Source organism: Lycium ferocissimum, chromosome 9 (assembly GCF_029784015.1).
Source record: "Lycium ferocissimum isolate CSIRO_LF1 chromosome 9, AGI_CSIRO_Lferr_CH_V1, whole genome shotgun sequence".
Classification (NCBI taxonomy): domain Eukaryota; kingdom Viridiplantae; phylum Streptophyta; class Magnoliopsida; order Solanales; family Solanaceae; genus Lycium; species Lycium ferocissimum.
The window spans coordinates 58,745,215-58,761,432 of record NC_081350.1 but is presented as its reverse complement, the minus strand read 5'-3'; the positions used below and the strand labels follow the sequence as shown (position 1 = coordinate 58,761,432).

Sequence of the window (16,218 nt, the reverse complement as noted above, 5' to 3'; positions counted from 1 at the left end):
AATGCTATTAAGGGTGTGTTTTAGATCTTATTGCAAACTTCTCTATTTCGATGCTTTATAAGTTTCAAGCACGTCCATATCAAAAAAGATTCGACCCTGCTCCCTATATGATAAGAATCGGGTTACTTGAATGAAAAACAAGAAAATAATGCGGAAGCGAAAGTACAAAGATTAAAGATGGAATTTAAAGATATGCGAATTCGAGAATAAAATCCTCAAATTTCAAAAATTAAGTGCTAAGAACCCTAATTGATCTTAATATTCAAAATTAGCAGATTATGGCTAATTATGATACTAATAGAGTCAATTCCAGAACTTAGATCAAAAGGTAATCTAAACCCATATTTCGAAGAAATTACAGACAATAATTACTATAAGATTAATAACTTCTGTAGTTTACGAATAAGAACCAAAGATAACACGTACAGATTAATCTTACCCCTTAGAAAGAATAGTTACTTGTATGGGTTTAAGATAAATTCCAAATAGCCACACCATAGGTGAAAAGAAGAGAAACTCTGAAGTAATATGATAGGAATATGTATAAAGAATATTGTCTATAAGAAAGTATTACCATATATTTGTACCTCATAATATATAAATAAGTAGAAGAAATCACATATAATTAATTAAACTTTGGTTGTTCATCTTTGTAGGTTCGGACGATAGCCTATCATCTTGACCTCGACAAACAAGTAACTATACAACGATCCATATAGATAATTCACAGAAACTTGTACTTTATTTACTTAAAACTTTAATCAAAACAGTTTGGTGCCTCTGAGAATAGTAGCCTCAAATGATAAATATCCATATCCACCTCCCTTGGTGATATACGAGAATGTTGTGGCCTCCACTCAAATATTCATGGATACTTTGCAGAAGCTCCATGCTTCCATGAGAAACAAGTTCAGGGTCCCTACTATACAGGGCAAACTGCTAGATTCAGACCTAACCATCCACCCAATCTTACCATCTAATTTGTATTATCGAGTTTTGTGTTATAAGATCTGTCAATCCAAGAGTCTCAAAGCGTCATTAAACACTTCATGCCCAAAACCCCCCTTACCCACCTTTAAAACGAAAAATACAGAATCCTATATGCATCTTTCTCTCTCTATATATAGAGGAAAATATAGAAAATCCTTTGGATCTACTTACTCTCACCCCACACACAAAAAATATTGGTGCTTTTAGAGAGCCATTTTTAGCCATGAGAATAAGCAAGCATACCAATATAAAAATATTTTTTACAAGATTGTGTGTTACATAACTCGGCTTATACGTGCAATGCAAATGCGAAAAACCTAGTAAGTATGATTTAAAAAGAGAAAGTTTCTTCATAAAATGGCTGTGCAAAGAGCCGTTTTAAGCACGGAAAAACAGATAAATGATGTATCAATGATCAATCTTGTATATTTTTATTGGACAATCCACTTTGACATCACAAAAATTTATACTTTATTCATGCAAGTTTAATTATTAATTCAGAATTATCTTTTAATGTTATTATTTTACAAAATTTGATACCATATGATTGGGCATACACGTGCAAACCACGTGCCGAGAATGGTTATCAAGGAGTTGTGTGTCCTTTTATAGGTTGGAGGTTTTGTTTAAAATGACCTAAATTAAATGCTTCAATGAGGTGAAAGATTATATTCAGTTATAAATCTTTTAATAGATTACTTCAAATGATGTTGTCCGAGCTGTACAAAAACTACACTCACTGATCAATCTTTGCAAAGATTTTTCTAGCATTAATTGAAACAAATTTCATTTTCAGTGGACTCGAATGACGGGTTTATGATATTGAGGGCCAATATTACTAATGTTTTGTTTGGCCCACCAGGAAATGAAATGTATTTCAATCAATTGCATTTATTATATTGAGGTTTCATATTGTGTATCCCAATTGTACAATCAATGAAGTGCAGACAATATGATTACTGATTTGCAATTGAGGTATATATATATATATATATAAAACTGTTGTTGATATATATATATATATATATATATATATAAAACTGTTGTTGATGGTATTTGTTTAGAACTTTTGATTCTCCTTTGTACTAATTTAAATGACTGAAGTCTTTACTAATCTAATGCGTCCATTTATATTTTCTTCCAACGATAGTTTAATGATAATGCTATTAAAGGTGTGTTATTAAATCTTATTGCAAACTTCTCTATTTCGATACTTTATAAGTTTCGAGCACGTCCATATAAAAAAAGATTCGAACCTGCTACCTATATGATAAGAATCGGATTACTTGAATGAAAAACAACAAAATAATGCGGAAGCTAAAGTACGAAGATTAAAGACAGAATTTAAAGATATGCGAATTCGAGAATAAAATCCTCAAATTTCAAGAATTAAGTGATAAGAACCCTAATTGATCTTAATATTCAAAATTAGCGGATTGTAGCTAATTATGATACTAATAGAGTCATTCCAGAACTTAGATCAAAGGTAATCTAAACCGATATTTTGAAGAAATTATAGACAATAATTACTATAAGATTAATAACTTTTGTAGGTTACGAATATGAACCAAAGATATCGAGTACAGATTAATCTTATACCGAGTACAGATTAATCTTACCTCTTAGAAGAATAGTTACTTGTACGGGTTTAAGATAAATTCCAAATAGCCACACGCATAGGTGAAAAGAATAGAAACTCTGAAGTAATATGAAAGGAATATGTATCAAGAATAACATCTATAAGAAAGTATTTTCATATATTTGTACCTCATAATATATAAATAAGTAGAAGCAATCACATACAATTAATTAAATTTTGATTGTTCATTTTTGTAGGTTTGGACGATAGCCTATCATCTTGACCTCGACAAACAAATAACTATACGGCGATCCATATAGATAATTCACAGAAACTTGTACTTTATTTACTTAAAACTTTAATCAAAACAGTCTGATGCCTCTGAGAATAGCAACCTCAAATGATCAATATCCATATCCACCTCCTTTGGTGATATATGAGAATGTCGTGGCCTCCAAAACCTGAGTCCTATCCAAGTTGTCAACTTAGTACCGAAGAACTATACCTTATGATTGCAATCTTCATGTTTCTCAACTTTTACCAGAGATGCAAATCTGATACAACCCCAAACTTTTCGACGCAAAACCTGTAGCGTCATATAATACCACTTTAACCATTGAATCTCCCATTGTAACACCTCGATATGCCCATAACAATGCCGAAAGTATCAAATCTTACAACTACCGCTCTAAACCTCAAGCAACTACTCCCAAATCCTTAATATCCAAAAGTGCTCAACCAAGCTATCCAGTCAATTACTTGCAACATAATACACTACCACAAATACGGTCTCATCTTGAAAATATTACTCTAGCCTCCACATAATAGGGATTTACTTAGTACTTTAATCAAAACAGTTTGGTGCCTCTGAGAATAGTAGCCTCAAATGATCAATATCAATATCCACCTCCCTTGGTGATATATGGGAATGTTGTGGCCTCCACTCAAATATCCATGGATACTTTGCAGAAGCTCCATGCTTCCATGAGAAACAAGTTCAGGGTCCCTACTATACAGGGCAAACTGCTAGATTCAGACCTAGCCAACCACCCATATCTTACCATCTCATTTGTATTATCGAGTTTTGTGTTATAAGATCTGCAAATCCAAGAGTCTCACAAAGTCATTAAACACTTCATGCCCAAATCCCCCTTCCCCCACCTTTAAAACGAAAAATACATACTCCTATATGCATCTATCTCTCTATCTATATATATAGGAAAGATATAGAAAATCATTTGGATCTACTTACTCTCACCCCCCGACAAAAAATACTGGTGCTTTTAGAGAGCCATTTTTAGCCATCACAATAAGAAAGCATACCAATATAAAAATATTTTTTACAAGATTGTGTGTTACATGACTCGGCATACACGTGCAATGCACGTGCCAAAAACCTAGTAAGATACACGTGCAATGCACGTGCCAAAAACCTAATAAGTATTATTTAAAAACAGAAAGTTTCTTCAGAAAATGGCTGTGCAAAGAGCCGTTTTAAGCATGGAGAAATAGATAAATAGTGTATCAATGATCAATCGTGTATATGTAGCTCCCGTTTGGCCATAGATTTTGCGAGCATACTACAAGAGAACATGCAATTAGCTAGAGATCGAATGCCTAGCTAACTTATAAAAATCCCTAGCTAAAGCCATTTTAGCTAGGAAAAAGGCCCTAGTTGAATTCCGTATCTAATATGCATCTAGCTAAATTTAGCTCGGAATATTAGTCATCCCTAGCTAAATATAGTTTGGACTCTTGTTAGGCAGCCATCTGTAGCAAATGTTAGCTATGGACTATTCCTAGTTAAACTCCTAGCTAAATTTATATAGAGGATGCGAATTATCTTTACAATTAGCAAGGAACGTCCCAAGCTAAAACGTTTGTCAGTCCCTAGCCATTCTCGAGCTAATTCTGTACACTTTCCGTAAGCCTATAAAGAACACAATTGCTGCTTTCAATATAATTTGAATATGATAAGAACAATAATAGAAATCATTCAAGTTGTAACAAATCATTGGTAACTCATAATTATACATAAATCTTGTACAAATGTCTCAAACAGTACCATTAATCTCAAAAGATGAAGAACGTGTTTACAAATGAGATAATACATGTCTAATAACATTAATTCTCACTATATTAAGGTTGATCCGAAGGGAAACCACAACCATTGTCTCCATTTATTATCATTCTCTCTCCATCTTTACCTCCTCGACTTCAATACTATCTTCATTCTTTTGGTGTGCAATTCAAACCCACCACTTTATTCTTTACAACGAATCTGCAAACAAAATTAAGGTAATTAATTATTATATCAACTAACAAAAATAAAGTTAACATGGCTTAATATTAAACAGTTTCTAAGAGCACCTATATATGAACCATCATTTGTACCCACTAATTATTCTTAAAGAGATATTGAATCCATTTAAGAGGCAAAAAGCACGGGAAAGAGAGCAATACAGGTAAACTAAGTAAAGAAAAGTAAGTCTTTCCACAAAACATAGAAGACAAGAAAGTAAAACCAGTACGATATCTTTGATTATACAATGGCTTTGGAGCATCAACAGTGAGCTCTAGGTCTGACACTGTTGAGCGTTGAACTGAAATATGACTGTTAAAACTTGAATTAATAATTCAGAGATCACCTGTTTGACTGGACTTAACAGATGACTACTAGATTCTGATTTGTTCTACACTTTTACTCCAGTACAAGCCCTTGAAAAACAGAAGAAGAATTGTTTTCTGATAGCTCATCATCTATGTGTAATTGTAACTAGTTTAATTCAGAACAAAACCAGCAAACAACAGAAATAAGTGACAGTGAGGAGATAATGAAGCCAATGAAACATTCGATTACAAACCTTAAGGGTACTTCACTCAAGTATACTGAATAACTAACAACAAACTCAACACTAATAACTAATTAATGTGAGAAGTAACTACTACAACAAATGTGCCTTCGTACCAAACTAATTAGGATCAAAAGCAAGAAAATATAATCTAGTAAGAACTTGACAATCATATTATGGAGCAGATCTAGTCTTCTCGAGGTTAAGTACTTATGTTCTTGCTGACTTTGGTGACATACTTTGGTTGTAGACTAAATCACCGCACACACAACATAGAGAAACCTAATTCATACACAGGATATGGAGATAACAATGGGCCCATTCTTTCCCCAAGCACGTTGAAATTTCAAGCATAAATCACATCTAGAAGCAATCCATCGCTAAAATGACATCAGTAATTTGGACAAAATGTGTGTTGACCTAGCTGACTGCAATTGGTACAATAACTTATACAGATTTTAAGAGAGCGTTCTTAGAAAGTTACCTGGTCTTATAAAGTCAGAAAGCCCAAAATCAATAGTTTTGTATCGGCATCTTCATTTCTAGGGGTGAAAAGAAAATTATGTGATGCCAGCAATTGTAAAAGCATCGTTAACCACAATATCAAAATGAAATAGAACGCAATTAGTCTTTGTAGAGAGTAAAACATTTCCTATAAACCTCATGCTTCAAGTCATGTTAAAGCATACCTTGAAATGATGAAATGCCACTACACAGAGAATTTGAGCAACAATAAGTTTCGCATCATCCTTCGGATATTTACCGTCTCGGCAATAGATATAGGACAATGAAATACAAATTGCAGGCACCCAAAGAAGTTTACTTAATTTATTAAAAGCATTCCATTTACATTGACAATATTCAATCAAGTAATTCTCCTCCTTCACACAATCTGCATATTCAAACGTTAAAGGGCCATAAGGCACAAAACTATGGAGGAGAATACTTCTGCCCATTACTAAATCAAAGTATTGACAATCTTGAAGAAAAGTCTAAATAATGTATATACGAAACTATGTTAACCCGATTCTGCAACATGGACTAATCAAGCCAAATAGTAGAATAATACTCCCATTGTTAGCTTAGTACAAAACTTTGCTGACTAGGATCAACATCAAAATAACAACATAAGATTTTCCAGATTCAATATTTCCTTAAAGGGGTGATAGGAAAACCACTCAATACCAAGAAAAAGGCACAGTGATGGAACCAAAAGCATTAAAAAAAATGTCTCTCTGCTTTTTGTTTTCTTGTAAGGTAATATTATAACAATTAAAAGTAGATATCTGAGAGCAAGCATGCTTCAAGTAAAAGTAACATGTATGACTATATTAAGGAAATACTTCACAATCAGTTGGCACTAGTTAAAGAGTATAATAAGAATTTTAGCTGAATCAAGTAAAAGTATTCTTCTCTTCTATGTGTATTATAAATGTGAATAATGCTAAACTCACTAACCATGTGCTTATGTTTTTACAGTGTTATCAATCAGGTAAGGTGCCATTATCATAAAATGAGCTTCTTCTTTTTTCAAACATTTAATGAATTTAGATATGGTAAGCAGTTCCTTGCTTGTATATCGTATAAAACAAGAGTGTACCACATTAAGCACTGCAGCTTTTAATTTCATCCCAAGAACAAAATGAAGCATTACATCTGTAGTACCCCCTTTGTACTATTTATTAATACAATACCTTACCTTATCAAAAAGGAGGAACAAAAGCATAGATGCTTCTCCCATTGTCAATGTTTCCACATCTTCATCACTTTATCAGAACAGATCTCTAAGAGTAAAGAGAAGACAACTAGTATAAGGACGAGAAGCTAATAATCAGCAAAACCAAAAAAAAAACATACACGTGGAACACAATTTAAATCACATTATGGAAAGTGCAATTTCTATATAAAAGATTGGAAACACAAATCATTAGAGGACTTGCTCTTTCTTAGTGTTTAACAATAAATTAAACACTCACAAGAAGTGTTTGTACATATGTTTAGGTATTTGAGAAAATACTCAGTTCAAAGCTTACAAGCGGAAGTTGTGATTTCAACTCGTTTTACTGAATTGGAGACCTATTTCAAAGTTTAGAGACGTGGAAGTGTGCGTGGGTGTTTAGCGGATTTGAGAAAATACTAATAAGAAGATAAGGATTGACTATTTCAAATAATTAAGAAAAGGACTACACATTTAACTGGTAAGAATGAGAAGTGACTTTTAATTAGCCACCTAGGCTGAAATTTTTGAAAAAATACATTGTACTTCCAAATCCTGCTAAAAAGTAGCTAGAGTTTTGGCGGGCAATTTCCCAAACTAATGCATTTTAGTAGGGATAATTCTGGAAATTTCCTAGTTATTATGTGATTAAATTTTCGGACTTCCAAATTCACGCAAAATACTTTTTCATATGCAGAATGAGTGCCATCGAAAAAATTAAGTGTTATGTTTAGAAGTACTATTCAAGCAACAAATTAAAATAAAAAGTAGAAAAGTAAAATGAAGTTCAGGAACAAAAATAGTAGCATAGACGTTGACTAAGAAATTTAACAGGATTGAGAGCACAAATATCCTTAAGATGAATAGGCCACCATAAGAGACTAGAAATTATAGAAATAAATTTTCAAAATTTAAATGTGATTTCCTCCAACCTTCTTTGTTCTCTGTAACGTGTTGACTTCTCCACAAACTTAATTAGGACGGTGGCGGGAGGAACTAGATATTAGAGAGAAAGATAAAGGATCACATTTCATTTTTTTTTTTTTTTAGAAGTAAAAAGATTTAACAAATAATGACAGGATAAAATCGTCATTTTAATTATAGATAAAAAGTTGATTTAAATATGTGGTTTGTCGTCTCAATGGTTTTGATAAAACGGTCGGCTCTCAAATAGAATCGCCTCCCTACGTGGTCCTTAGATTTTTCCAGACTTTGCCTCTCATGTTATGGTTTGGCATTCCTTCACAAGCATTGTGGCACTCGATCTCCGTGCAAGGAAGTTGACATCGAGTTCTTTCTTACTGTTGTCACAGCTTGAAAGGCATCCCTGATTATAACTCATTCAAACCGGGATTCTTCAAAATCAAATCACGCCACACAGATGACTACGGAAACACCGGTTGTGAATGGAATGATTCTAAAAGTCGTAATTCATGGCTGACAAAGCAAATTCTAGCAATAATATATGCAACCAATCATTTGTAACTAGTGGTAGCGGGTTCATAAATTTGATTAGCATTAAGAACATAAATCTTTGCTTTGATATGATCTCCGCACTGACATTCCAAAAAATTTGTTACGAACATTTATGATGAAGGCTAAGCTTCAATTGCGCCACCCCTCCCCCCCCCCCTCCCCCACCCAGTTTGATGCCAAGGCTTTAGCCTTGATTTGTTGACATGTTCCTGTGGTGCATTACATATGTTGGGTCTTGTTCATACACGCACCTGTGGTTGAGTACGGACACATCAGTCCCTCACCTGGCACTAAGCATCGCTTTCGCGCACATATTCCAATTCTCAAGTTTGATACTTGCCTTGTGCTTGCGCTTTGCTTAGTAGGAAATCTCTTAAATCCTTGGTCTCTTGTCACGTGTGTCTTTCATAATACGCCCACAATTGTCTCAAGACATTGCCAAACATGGCCCTCATGATATACTTCCATCCCGCATAGTGTAGCATCACCCCCCGACATGTCACGACCCAATTTGGCTAAGTCGTGCGAGCACCTACCTTTTCCACCTCGGTAGGCGAACCCGTAGCTCAACCTTCACAATAATAGAAGATAGCGGAAGAAGTAAAATAGCAAAAGTCTAACAATCATAACATAACTAAGAAAATGCGGAAGTAAATGAAATCCGCCCCAATATCCCAATTCTCAAGTCATACAAGAGCATCTAACGTGTGTCTTTCGCTAATACGAAATCTACAAGTCCGGAATATCAATAATACATCAAGTTTGAATATGTCTCGAAAAGGAAATAAGACATAAATAAGAAGAATTTTCAAGGCGGCGGACATCTAGCTCACAATAATACGAGTTTGAATATGTGCTCACATTAAGAAGAATTTTCAAGACTCTAAGCAACTCTCGAGGCGACTATCAGCCACGAGAAACAGAAGTAAATCCAACCTGGAATTCTGCATTCATAAAAGAATGTACAAGTGCAGGTCAGTACAAAACCATAGTACTGGTAGGTATCATAGACCGACCAAGTATAGCTAACATAATTAAGAAAATAAAGCAAGATAGGCAGATAAATCAACAAGTATAAGTCAAAAATAATCGGAACCAAGTGCACGTCATCGCCTAAGTAGAGCATCTAAAGCCAAATGTGCCAGTCTCAATATGTCCAATCCGAAACCAACATCACAAGTAAAACACCAAGTCATCTCAATATAAGCCATGATGCAATGTAGAGCAATAATGTATGAATGTATGCAATGCCATGCAATGCTGTGTACACATGTACTTCCGATGGAATACCTCCACGTCTCGGTAGCACAACCTAAGGTGACTCGCGAAGTCTAAGTGCCACTCGTCCGGATCTTTGCCCAACAGACAAACAAGACTCCGGATCTTTGCCCACAGAGGGTTCTCACCGGCACCACCCTGGGGGACCCGCGGAGTCCATGCACTCACTTAATCCACGATTCCGGGACTAACATCGGATATCGGACTCTCATTTAAAAATCGAGCCCAACTCATCACAGTGTTTCATCAAGTACCAACAGTGTATCAACAATATATCATGAAGGATGAGAATGCGTGTAATGTATGTGTCAACATCAATAACAAGATCATTATCACAACTACAAACATGGGTACGCCAATAATATTATGATAGACTACAAAAGTCATACAAAATTCTATCCTCGTATCAACATCAGTGGTTAGATCAATATCACAAGTACCAATATGGGTATGCCTACAATATCATGAAAGACTACATAAGTCATACAGAACTCTATCCTCGTATCAACATGAATAAGTAAGGTACTACCATATCACAATCAAGATGTAACAACAATTCCCAATATCTATTATCATCACGTTTCATCAAGCCAACAACAATGGAGCAATCAAGTCACAACACAACGGAGTGGCTAATCCCAAACACACAACATGGCCCAACCTAAGACAATCTCCAACCTAACTTCACACCCGAAGGTTTACATTCTTTCTCTGACAATATAATCTAAATATATGCTTCACTACATGAAGTCTCGCCAAGGGTAAGCCATAACCTACCTGGATGACCGAACAACAATACACCAACAATCACTCTTTAGCCTTGCCCTTCCGCTGAGCCTCAAGATCAAATAACTCTAGGCATATTTGAAATCTAGATTATAAATCATGAAGATCGATACTAATATTGCTATCATTCAATTTAGGTCAAAACCCAACCCTAGAATTTGGGGAAACGGTCCTATAAGGACAAAACGGGAAATTCGGGAGCAAAATATCAAATTAAACACTAGGTGATCAAAACCTATCAACTAATTGCTAAATAGCCCAAAGATTCACCCAATTTCAAAATTTAAACAAAACTTCCAATTTTGGGTATAAACCCTAATTCTTTGATTCAAGGATTCAACACTAATAATGGAAGATTTATGATTAATAACCTTGGATATCATAATCTAGCATAAACCCAACCAACAAATCTTGATTTAGAACCCTAGATGAAATATCCATTAAACCCACTTTTATCTTCTTCACTTAAGGAATTAACAAGGGTAAGGGATTCTAAGATGATTAGGAATAATGAATGAGTAAGGAGATTAGAAGGACTTACCACTAAGAATCTTCTCTAAGAATCCTCTAGAATAGTTCCCAAGAGCTCAAATTTCGAAATGGTGATAAATGATAGACTAAGGGATTTTTAATACACACTTAATGAAATAACAGGCCCGATACTGCTACGGCAGCATCGGGGCCGCCCCGGCGTCCTCTCAGATCGTCGGGACGGTATGGGCGAAACAATCTTGGCCGCCCCAGCGGTTGTCCTACCGCTACAGCGGTACCGCTGGGACGGCACTGGTGCCGCTTTGGCGGACACTAGGTACTAGAAACCCAAATAATTTTTTAAGTCTCAACCGAAATCCCAACCCACTCCCGAGGTTATTTGCTCACAAACCCCATACCCAGACCCACATAAAAACACGCTACGAACACACTCGTGGCCTCAAAATTTCTAACGGAGGTCTCATTGACCGAGTCAACTCCTGATACCTCTTCTCCAACTTCCCAGCCCAAGTCCTAAAATGCATCCGAGTGCATTGAGAACCGAACCAGATATACACACAAGTTCTAAATGACCATCCGGACCTCTCGGAATAGACAGATTTTCGAAAAAGGTCTGTTTACCCAAAAGTCAACTTGAGTCAACTCTTTTTCGCTTTAAGCCCAAATTTCACGAAAGTCGCTCGAATCGAATATAGACACCTGGAGAAACGTGTCAACGGTCCCCTCGGATCAAAAGTGAGCTAACCAAGCTCGAGAAAGGTTCAAAAGGGTCAGAAATGCAATAACGACCAAACAGGTCGCTACATCAGATACCAATTAAACAATCACTCGTCCTCGAGGGACAAGGAAGAGAGGACAGAAAATGCTCGAATTGGCAATAACTGAAGATATCGGCCACGCATATCGGACTTCTCCTTACAAGAAAGATTCTCATTGAATAAAATTGAATCCCAACAAATGATACAAAAACCACCAGAACGGTACTTCTCCAACACAGAAACATGGAAAACCGAATGAACATTCGACAGATCTGGTGAAAAACTAACTCATAGAAAAAGGGTCCGACAATGGGTAGTCTCAAACAGGCCCAAGCACCTCGGCTCGCTTACCAGTCACAATTCTCTAAACTTGGCTCAAGCTCCAATTCTCATATCTTCATATTCAGATTTCCCTCACAACTGATCCTCGAATAAATGAATCGCTTACTTGAATTCTCCGATTTGATAAAATCGCAACTCTGAACGCAATCAAAAGGCCCCACAACTACTTCCCCAACCAATGTGATCCTGTAAAACATGGTCACAACTATAACCCATTCTAAACCGATGAAATACTTTGATTTTTGCTAACCTTTACTTCACACTTACTAGAGTCATTTTCTCATACCGTGATTCCTTAGAAACATAAGAACACACATACCAAAATTCTGAACCCATAACTTACTCTTGTCAGAAAGAATCCTTGATTCATCTGCGATCTCTATGCAATTCCATCAAAAACTGGTCTTACCGGCAGCCAACTTGGCCAGTTCCGAATCTTCTTAAACCTTCAAATCACAATGTAGGAACCATACCACTGATTATCTTGTCGAGCAAACAACTGATCACTATAAAGACCCCTCGCACAACAGTTCCTCCTCAAATCTGTACTAAGCTTATTGCAATCCATTATTCTATCCAAGTAACTGTTCTCAGAAAATATGATCAAATCCACTAGGAAACCCTAACAAGGGTCGATAAACCTGTCATACCCTGAATCTAAGTTGAAATACATCGAATATTTAAATATCTTCCTGGAAATATAACTATAGACCATTACACTTAACTCGAACCGTGCTGACCCTAAATGAATGCACAACTCGAATATTACCAATAGTCATTAGAACCAACTCCGAATTTCGAAACCAATCACAGCCATACCACGCATAACAAATCCTGTCTATCGCTTTCGACTCCACAAGTTGAGTCCTATCCAAGTTATCAACTTAGTACCGAAGAGCTATACCTTACGATTTCAATCTTCATATTTCTCAACCTTTACCCGATACTCAATTCCGATACAACCCCGAACCTTTCGATGCGAAACCTGAAGCCTCATATAGTAATTATGTAACTATCGAACCTCCTATAGTATCACTTCAATATGCTCATAAATTCTCCCAAAGTATCCAGTTTTACACTGCCGCTCTAAATCTCACGCGATCACCCCCAAGTCTTTAATAACCAAAAACGTTTACCCAAATTGTCCAGTCAATACTACTTGCAATATAAAATATCACCACGAGTAAGGTCTCACCTTGAAAATATAACTCTAGTCTTCACATGATAGGGATTCCACAATCTTCTCTCTTAAGGCATGCTAACTCATCCACTGTAGAACGTTATGAAACTTATACGATGGTGTACCACCTAGCCACACCTTATAAACCTGAACATGTCGTGATCACGAACCTCATAGAACCCTGTCATATCACATAGTCCATTCCTGTAGATTTCCTTCTTAAGCTCACGCAACAATCACACCTCAACTGGAATATGCAAGAAAACGACACCACAATCCATACTGACCCAAGAAATCCCCAAGATGTACCTTTTTCTTATTCATTCACAATCAACTATATATTTTCTCGACTCGTCAATTTCCCAATTCTAATCAATTCACGATCATCAATACCTTAGTCAATCCTCGAACCCACTCAATCGAATACCGCATAATCATAAGTTCTGCAAGCTAGCCGAATCAATCCGGGAGATAGGATCATACCACACTCTGCACATTAGAGTTTTCTTAATGCTTACAAATCGAAATTGAACACTCTCTAAATCCAGCGTATCGCACAACAGTTTCACTAATATCCTCATATATCTCACTGAAGCGTCCTTGCCCGAATTGCCTTACTCAATTTCCGAAATGCTATCCCAAACTCAACTCAGTTAACCCATCATCGATCTACCATTTCAAGTATCCATGTTCACTAATCCCTTAACGTTACTAGCCCTCGAAGAATCACCTCTTGCCTCAGTTATCAAATCTTAACACCTCTAACCACTCGCACACCAATCCCTATTCTAACATCGCTAGTAGCGGGATCTAGACAATTTTACACAACGAAAACGAGGTTCCCAACCTTGGTCCACCACTGATCTCTATTAGTCCATGATATAACCGAACATACCAACTCACCCATAAACTCTCAAGCCCACTTTGCACCGTACAATCGCAACCAAGCTCTCACATCATAACTCTTGTTTCCATGATTTTCTTGCTGCCCTTAACCTTGCAGATCCTGATCAAGCTCATCGGTCACTCTTTTACTGTACGTCATGATATAGTGCCTACGCAGTCCAACACAACTCACGTACTCATGTTACCTCACCTCAAGTCTTACGAACCTCAATCTCCTGAACCCGATAGCAAGATGCCTCATTGTAACCCTTCAGTTCCCGTATTTCATCTTAAATCACTCTATCACTATCAACCAACAACACTTAAATCCACCCGATCCTCTAAACCAATCATCCCTCTGAGACGAACGAACTATAATAAGTATCAATACTTTTTCTCAAATCAAAGTGTGGCAACCAGTAACTTCCCAACTCAACGCATACGCCCATAATTGAAGTCATTTCTATGAGTCGATCACTAGCTTCTCAGAAGCCTACAACCTAGTCAAATTACCGACCAACGATGAGACTATAGCATTCACTTACTAACAGAGTAGTCTTTCAACATTAACGAGCTTATATCCAAAATGACCCTTAGCACCCGTCGCAACCTTATTCTGACAACCGTGTCAGATACCAATTTTTTTCCTTTCCCAATATCGCGAAAAGTACTTATATCCAAGATATTCTAAGAAGTCTTACTCCGCTACAAACTTGCACAAAAGCTTCCTTCATGTCCTTATTGTCAACTTCTTTCCTTTATTACTCGCAATCACAATACATTTGCCCACAGTTGTTCGTCATCACTAAACTTACACTTATTCTCACATACTGAAGTCTAATACTCTACCATTGCTGAATCATCGACCGCCATTGGTTGACCAGCATCACGCACACCATCATAAATCCCTGACGAAGCTGAAGTCAAACTGATCATATCATCGAGCAACCCACCATTGTTAAGCCATAAATGCACTTTGTTACTTCCGAGCAACCCAACGCTGAAACATGGAGACCCTATAATCCTCTGAACTATCTTTCCATTTCTCATGATCTTTCACAATAAACGAGTCTATTCGCGACTCCTCACAAAGAACCGAGTTTAACTGCGACTCCACACAATCGAAACCTCAAGCCGTAACTAGTGACTGAACTGGATCAAGTGTTCGAATCAGGATAAAACATCTCATATCATACAACGACACGTCATAGATCAACCATTCGCATGAAAATTTAAGGACGAGTGTCCATCCTCCGTGGGTGATCAAGATAAGAAATTTCAGATACCAATTGGAATCGACTAGGTACCAATTTGAATAAAGTCGCACAAGAGAATGAAATAATTTGAAGTTTCCTCAATGTCTTATAACCTCTTGCAGATAAGTACAAAGCTCATTATATAGATCCACAAGACTCTACTAGACATGCTCTTGTATTATAGACCGGGTACCCTAGGGCTCTGATACCAACTTGTCACGACCCAATTTGGCTAAGTCGTGCCGGCACTTACCTTTTTCACCTCGGAAGGCGAACCCTTAGCTCTACCTTCAAAATAATAGAAAATAGCGGAAGAAGTAAAATAGAAAAAGTCTCACAATCATAACATAACACAGAAAATGCAGAAGTAAATAAAATCCGCCCCAGTATCTGGCCTGGTCATACATGAGCATCGAACCAAAATCTACAAGTCTGTAATATCAATAATACATCAAGTCTGAATATATCTCGGAATAGGAAATAAGACATAAATAAGAAGAATCTTCAAGGCGGCGGACGTCTCGTGCTCACCCTGTAGACTCTAAGCAACTCTCGAGGAGACTATCAGCGACGAGAAACAGAAGTAGATCCAACCTGGAATTTTGCATTCATAAAAGAATACAAAGA

At 36.6% G+C, this 16,218-nt stretch overlaps 1 long non-coding RNA gene across 1 annotated transcript; it reads right to left on the bottom strand.

Annotated features, from left to right (window-relative positions):
* Positions 1–4,570: 4,570 nt before the first annotated feature.
* On the bottom strand, positions 4,571–7,238 carry LOC132029411 (uncharacterized). Its single transcript, XR_009407798.1, has 2 exons — positions 7,121–7,238; positions 4,571–4,850 (listed from the first exon to the last, which is right to left on the bottom strand). It is a non-coding gene; the product is annotated as an uncharacterized LOC132029411 (long non-coding RNA).
* Positions 7,239–16,218: the final 8,980 nt, after the last annotated feature.